The sequence below is a fragment of the Thunnus albacares genome, chromosome 23 (genome assembly GCF_914725855.1).
Source record: "Thunnus albacares chromosome 23, fThuAlb1.1, whole genome shotgun sequence".
Taxonomy (NCBI): Eukaryota; Metazoa; Chordata; class Actinopteri; order Scombriformes; family Scombridae; genus Thunnus; species Thunnus albacares.
The window spans coordinates 3,280,619-3,288,909 of NC_058128.1; the positions used below are offsets into that span (position 1 = coordinate 3,280,619).

General features: G+C 37.0%; 1 protein-coding gene across 1 annotated transcript in view; it reads right to left on the reverse strand.

Annotated features, from left to right (window-relative positions):
• The window catches only part of LOC122975305 (NACHT, LRR and PYD domains-containing protein 12-like), a 224,994-nt gene that overhangs the window by 43,383 nt on the left and 173,320 nt on the right, over positions 1-8,291 (reverse strand). The gene's annotated exons all lie outside the window — the stretch shown is intronic.

Here is an 8,291-nt window from a genome sequence, read left to right on the forward strand (position 1 = left end):
TATTTACAGCATACTACAAATGAAAATGGTAAAGACTCTAGATAATAGTGTTTTATACTTAGCACACAAGTTGTGATGCAAAAATATCACTTTTAGAAGAGTTTATGTAGTTTTGAATGAAGTGTTTGCTTTTGCAAGAGATTGAAGATATTTTGTATTTTGTGTATTTGTTTTTGGTTTTTGTGGGTAAAGTTTCAACAAAGAAGGCCCTGGTTTCAGAAATTGGGTTTCAGCAGTAGTAAAAAACTATAAAAGCAGCAGAGGGAGCCAGAGTATAAAATGTTAGAGCAACAGCAGGATTACAACCTTAGAGGAAATGGAGTTTTTGACCTGAGTTCAGCTTTCCAGGCATTTAAAGACTGATTTGTTTCCACAGTGCATTATGTGTGCCTCCAACACAGCTGTTTTTGAAACACACATACATTCACCAGTGTCATCTCTACATACATGCAGACAAAAGGACTTATACATTGTGTTATGTTATGATTAGAGTCTAAAACATGTTAAATGTTGCCATCTAAAATGAAAAAAAAACAACAAAAAAAAAACCACAAAACAAGCTCTACTGTTTTCTGACTACTCTGTTGTCTGAATTCAGGGTCCACTGAGCTTCTGCTTCTGTGATGTACTGATGTCAGGTGGAAAAACCTCTTATCTTCAGAGACACAGGTAAGAATGAAAATAAAACAACTTCCTGTCCAGAGGTCTAAGTTTAGTTCTGATTGGCTGTTTCACACAGACAGAAACTCATTAGAGAGCAAACAAAAACGAGAGTGACGCTCATTCATCTGGTCTCCTAGCAACAAGTGAATTGATGAGTTTGTATTACTGTGTGTGTGTGTGTGTGTGTGTGTGTGTGTGTGTGTGTGTGTGTGTGTATTAGCCTGGCTGATCATTGACATGCTGATGATTTTTTCCTCTTTGAGGTTCAGTAATGTATTCTGAACCTCCACAGTCCAGCTGCATGAAACATTTTTAAAACTGACAGATATTATGGATGAAAAGTAGTTAAATAAGATGCTGTTTTTATTTTTATTTTTTTAAATTTAAGCTTAAAGCAGCTTTAATTATATTTTATTATAATAATGCATGATCTGTTAATGTGTAATGTGTAGGCCTTGGCTCGTAGTGATGAACCTATCAGTGACTCTGCAGCTTCCCCTTGGCTTTACGGAGATTTATAGTGAGTTTCAGCTCATTGTTTAGCTGTCTAGCTGCAACTTTACTGTTTTGATTCACTCACAGCACTCTCATAGCATCGTTTATGGCTGCAGCAGGCAGCTGTTTTCAGAGTAAAAGCTCTAAAAAGCCACTGTACACTACCTGCTCAGCACCAAACAGCAAACAGACACAGTTAGCTGTAGACTAGCTGGTGAACATAGTGGAGCATTTAGCAGCTAAAGAGCCAGATATTTCCCTCAGGAGTTGGTAGAGAGCAGAAACAGAGCTAAAAGAGAGTGAATATTGGACATAAGTATTATGAGCTTGATGTAGTTAAAGTATTGCAGTAAAAGTACATAAGTATTATGAGCTCGATGTAGTTAAAGTATTGCAGTAAAAGTAGTGGTTTGGTCCCTCTGACTGATATATTATTATATATGGCATCATTAGATTATTAATAGTGAAGCATCAGTGTTAGAGCAGCATGTTACTGTTGTAGCTGCTGGAGGTGGAGCTAGTTTCAACTACTTCATATACAGTAAGCTAGTTTAGTCCAGTGGTTCCCAACCTAGGGGTCGGGCCCTCCAAAGGGTCAGCAGATAAATCTGAGGGGTGGTGAGATGATTAATGGGAGAGGAAAGAAGAAAAAACAAAGTTCTGATACACAAATCTGTTTTCAGTTTTTGGACTTTTTCTCTAATCTTTGATTTTTGCTGAAATATTGGATCATTTGAACATTTATTGAAATGAAAGCATGTGAGAAGTTTAGAGGGAAAAATCACTATTTGGTGGAGCTGTTAACAACTCATAGACATGTGAAATGTGACCCCGACTACACACTGCTTTTTGTAAGACGTCAAAAGCCAAAAAGGTTGGAAACCACTGGTTTCATCTTTAACAATGTGTTGTATTTTAAAAGCTTGTTATATTATCCACTGTGTCAAATCTTCATGTGAAAAGTAACTAAAGCTGTCAAATAAATGTAGTGGAGTAGAAAGTACAATATTTCCCTCTAAAAGCATCACATGGAAATAGTCAAGTAAAGTACAAGTACCTCAAAAAGGTACTTAAGTACAGTACTTGAGTAAATTTACCTAGTTACTTTCCACCACTGCAGTTCAACATATCACCTTAAAAGGTGATGATACTGTATGTCAGTGCTGTGTTCACTACTTGGTTCTGCTTTTGCGTCTCACATTACACACTGTTATTTCATACATTGCTATAATTAAAATATAAATGATATCCACTTAAGTAAAATAACTTATTGGTGCACACACACACACACACACACACATAGAGGAAATGTGTGTTAGTGAAAGGGAAGCTGGTTGGGTGGGGGCAACTCTATTCTTGGTGACTCCTTCCTGTTTGGGTGTGGCTTCACAACATTATATCTCTGACTGTAGTAAACACTGCGTGTGTGTGTGTGTGTGGGTGTGTGTGTGTGTGTGTCTGTGTGTGTGTGGGCGCGCATGTGTGTGTGTGTGTGCGTGTGTGTGTGTGTGTGGGCGTGTAGGTGTGTATGTATGTATATCTCGAGGCGAGGCGTGTTCCCATCAACACGCTCTGACATGCTCCGCTGCTCTCTGACTCTGCAGTAACACACACACTGTATGTTCTGGAGTTTTAGTGTTTGGTTTTCTTTGGTGACCTCAGGAGTTGCTTTGACCTTTGACCTCTTGTGAGAGCAGACATTCAGACTTTGTTAAGGCTGCATTCACACCAAATCAGGCATTGCGGGAAAAATGACAGTCCTCCCATTCATTTGAATGGGGGTAGTGCGTTTAGGCTGCAGGTTTGGGGACCGCATGGGGTGCCGCAAAAAACTGCCGCAGCCCTGCGGGAAGAAGAATCAACTTTTGCAGAAATGCAAGGGCAGAGCGAGAGAGAGAGAGCGAGTGTGCGGTGTACCAAGAACAAAGCCGGTGAATGAGAGAAATTAAACATTAATTTCTGATTGTTTCACGGCAGTCACACCCACACCTCCGCACAACCCTGCAGGAAGATGCCGCAATGCCTGATTTGATATGAATGCAGCCTAACAGCAAATAGCAAAAGAAAACACACACGACATCATCAGTTCTGTGATGGCAACAAAAACATTACGAGGGTCACATGAACTTTTTGAAACTATAAGTTAGCAGAGCTTTTTTGGCTGTGGGTTTGACTGAGTGTTATTACATGAGTTTTTATTAAAAAATATTTAACACCATTATACTGTATTTTGTTATTGAATTATTATTTATGTGAATTTACCGACACTTCAAAGTGGACTGAACAGCCAGGGACAAAATAGACACTAATTTAACTACCTGAGGATGCAAAATGTGGCACTGGCCGTTGTTCTTTGTGACACTCATTTTGAAAATTCTCAGACTTTGTACAGGATTGTGGGGACGTTAGACAAACTGCAACCATGCGAGGACACTCCTGTAGGTGGACTTATCCTGTGTTGTTCCCATCCAGGAGCAGTGAAAGCTCTATTTTAATTGGTTTGTGTCTCTCAGAGCAGTGTTTGTTAGGATGTTGATGCTCTCCAAGCCTCCAGGAGCAGTGCTGGCTATAGGGGGCACACTACAGGATTGAATGACAGTTCAAAAAGACATTTTCCAATACACAATAATTACAAAAGAGACAGCTAAAAAACGATGAATATATTACTTTGAGTGTCACAAACAGCTGAAATGACGATTTGTATCGTCAGAAATTGATCCACTGAGTCCAATAAAGTCTCAAAATCAATTTAATCATTCTTGTGTGTGGGAAGCCAAGAGGAAGTCTCTAATGAACATGCTCTATTTGTCTAAAAACAAATTAATGGGGAGCTGTCTTGGAACACAATATCCAGATCTATAAATACTGTGGTGGGAAAGTATGGCCCTCCAGAAAATATATTCGGCCCCTTGATGAAAGCTGAAGTTTTGACTTTAATAGTTTGCATGAAAACTTTTACATAATTCTTCACAAATCTACTGTAGGTAACAAAATAAACACAAGACGCGTGTAAATCCCAATCAATATGTTACTTCTATGCTCTCTGAACAGGAGGAGAGGCATTTAAACTGTTGTGGCACCATGCTATTTAAACAGTGCATAGTGCTGAAATTAAGTCTAATAAATCTCCCAGAAATTAGATTTGAATGTGTGAATTCAAATACTCTTTTAATTTCACAACTTTAGCCTATAAGACCATGGCAGATGTATTTTTCATGCACACAAATAGGTGGCAGTTGAATAGAAATGGTGTGTTGATGCCATTTTTTCCTACTGTGTGTAGATAACAAAGTACATCTCTAGTCTCAAAGTGCAACATAGAACATATATTCATGTATGAATCATTTTTAGCAAATAAGTATAAAAATAAGCTGTAACGGCTAGCCATGACTTATTAATAGGAAAATGACATCTGCCTGCAGATACACAACTGAACAAAGCTATAAATAAACAAAACATATAGGCCCGTGTTTCCACTTCGCTGCTTTACAGCCCACCAATGGAAAATCCTTAAAAAACTCGCCCATGGTCGAACCTAATTGCTCACCCCTGGATTGAAACATCCATGATGTTCTCCAGGGCTGCACTGTTTGTGATGTAAAGCTGCATAGGTGGAAATAAAACAGAGTGTCAGTTTTACTTCTACATTTCACAACTACACTTCCCTATTTGAGCAGTTCTGTGATATACCGACAAAACATACTGTTGTTTTTTTTTGTCTGGGGAATGAACAGTCTTTGCAACTGGTAAAGGACAGGTTCACAATTTTTCACGTGTGTCTTAAAACAACAGTCAGATGTCCATATGAACAGTGAAAGAAGTTTTCCTCGCTGTAATCATTCCTCCTGTTCATACTGGCTATTAAAAGATCCCCTTCAAATGTGCTTTCAATGTAGGTGATGGGGGACAAAATCCAGTGTGTCCACACAGTCATTTAAAAGTCTATGTGAAGCTTATATGAGGCTTCAGCAGTCTGAGTTAGTCATATCAAGTGGGTATCTGACACATTTACAGTCTTTTTTAGCCTCAAATTCCCTCTTTGTGTTTCCTCGGACAGTGTTTCCCTGTTGAGCTGCAGGTGGAAGTATAGTAACAAAAAGAGGGACTTTGGCACTAAAAAGACTGTAACATTGAAAGATATCTACTTGATTTGACTCATTTGGATGCTGAAGCTTCATATTAGCTTCAAATAAACTTTTAAATACATGTTTGCACAGAAGGAGGACTGTGGATTTTGTCCTTCATCACTTACATTGTAAGTGCATTATGAAGGGATCTTCTAATGGTCAGTATGAACAGGAGGAATGATTACAGCAAGAAAAACATATTTAAATGTTCATTTGGGCTCCTGACTGTTGATTTAAGACAGAAAAATTGTGTTGTTCTGTCTGGGACTCTGGTTGGTTTTCCTCCTTGGTGTGATTTGTTTGGGCAGATCTGAATATAGCAGTTGGACCAAAACAACCACACTGAGAACTTTTAAAGGAAGTGGTCTCAGTTTGGTTGTGGTGGGAACGTGATCTGACCTTCTTCTTGTGTTTACATCCATAGACACATCTGACCAATGAGAGGAGAGAACGTTCTCAGTTGGCTTTTATTGATGCTTTTTGGTTCAAATTAATATTTACCAACTCATCCATTGATTCAATCGATCAGACTTTTCTCCCTCAGTTTATTTATATTTTAAACATATAACAACATAAAAAACTGTAAGAACACAATTCTTCACAAACGATTCTTAACACAACACTGTTAAAAAAATAAAACAACAACAAAACAAAGACAAAATACACATGAAAAGGAGAAAAAGAAAAGAAAAAAAATAGAACCTGTAAGAAAAACAAGGAAAATCATACATATTTAATTTCTATTTGTGTCCATATGTCTCTAATCTTCTGATTAACTTCATTTTGTGAGAGACTGATTTAATTATGATTGAATTAATGAATGAAAGTGGGAGCTTTAGGGCTTTTCCAGTGCCTCAGGACGAGTCTCAGTGTCAATCAATCAAACTTTATTGATATAGCACCTTTCATACAACTCAAAGTGCAATTCAAAGTGCTTTACAAGTGATTGACAAATGCAATGGGGTGGTAAATATGGATTGAGAGACTAATGCACAACAAGATACAAGCAAAATACCAAAATTAAAACATGGTTGACTTGTAAAATGTAAATAAAATATAACTAAAATAAATAAAGTAAATGGTAAAGAACAGTTAAAATGATACAAGAAAATACAGACAATAAAGCATTTCAGACCAGAACAAACCAGCTGCAGGTTTAAAAAACTGAAAAACTCAGATAGTGTCATTATAAACATCATGCTGATCAATTGTTAAACATTCTGCATATTTTCGGCATGTGTTTAAAAGAAAGAATTTCTGCTAAATCAACTGCAAGAAGTCCAGAAACCAGTTTACCTAAAAGATGAACCATCCTGATTTCTACATCTTTTTCTTTTTTTATATTTTAGTTTATTTTATCTGACCTGGAGCCATTGAGCAAGGCAGCTAAAAGCCTGCAGCTGCCTCTGATTGGACTGTTGACAGTGTGTTCGTCACAGCGTTGTCTGCAATTTAAAAAATGATAAAAATGAGGTCATTTTATTTTCCAGTAAAATAAAAACCTCAGTTTGTAAAAAAAAAAAGAAGGCAGGAAGCGGGAAGCAGCTGAGAGCGAGGCTGAAACGTCACACGAAAGAAAAGAGCGTGTGACGACATTAGAGCAGAGCCGGAAGTAAAACTAGGCTGTCTTCAAAATAACAGCGTAACATTAATGACTGAATTGTAGACAATATGGCACGTTATTGTGCTGAAGATGAGCGTACAGTAAATATTAACATTGTCTGATATACACTGCAGTTTCTGTTCTGACTTGTCGTTTGTCATTTGAAAATCCCGCTAAACTGTCAGGTGAAACTTTTCTGCTTTGTGTATCTTTGTAAGTAATGCGTAATGTGTTGTATGAGTTATGAAGACTTAATCACATTAAAACGAGTTTTAATTTCATGTTTTTATTATGTGAAGACTTAATCACATTAAAACGAGTTTTAACTTCATGTTTTAATTATGTAGATATATATATATATATATTGACAGGAAACCACGAGAGAGATGAGAGGTGACATGCAACAGTCCGCTGCCGTAATCGAGCCGTTGCGGATGTTGCGGTTATGTCTTAACCAGCAGGCTACTGGGGCGCGCCTAACTTTATGTTTTAAGTTTACCAGTGACAGTGAGGCTTTTGGCACATCTTGGTGTAACGCTGAAACATCACAAACTTGATCATTTTCACTCTTGCTGTTACATTTACACACCAATTCCTTCATTTGATTGTTCAATTGTTTGTTTTACTTGAAAATGAAGTATTTGACCACGGATTTCTGAAATTACTTTCAGTTGCTGATTTTAATTATTTCTTTGGTTTCACGTCAGTATCTTTACTCAACATTTGACTGAATTAGACTTAGGACAAGTTGATCTTCAGGGCTTTTAGATTTTGAACTGCAGATTAGGCTTTTTGTAAGACGTCAAAAGCCACAAAGGTTAGAAACCACTGGTTCAATCTTTAATGTGTTGTATTTTAAAAGCGTTAAGTCTTCATCTGAAAGGTAACTAAAGCTGTCAAATAAATACAGTGGAGAAGAAAGTACAATATTTCCTTCTGAAATGTAGTGGAGTGCAGGTGCAGAGTTTACTGCAAGGTAGGCAACTGCCTGGGGCCCCCAACTAAAAGGCCCCAAACAGCTATAGATTTATTGTGATGTTTAGATATGAAAAATATTGAATTATGTTACCATTATAACTCATTGTACCCCTAAATAACTTACAAAAGGCCTCAAAGCACTTATGATAATATAAATATGCAACTGTATACTTCTACTTTAGAGGAAAACATTTGTGCCATTACATTTACCTGACAGCTAAATGTTACTGGTTATGTTGCAGATTCAGATTTTACTCACATATAACAAATGAAATATAATGCGTTATTGTTAAATACATTTTCCAACATTATATAATAATTATAAATTCCACTTTGAACACAAGTTAAGTAAATTTAAGTATGTTGTGCTAAGAATACCTCTCTTTTACTCTTCACTTACAGTATTTTTACTGTGTGGTATTAAT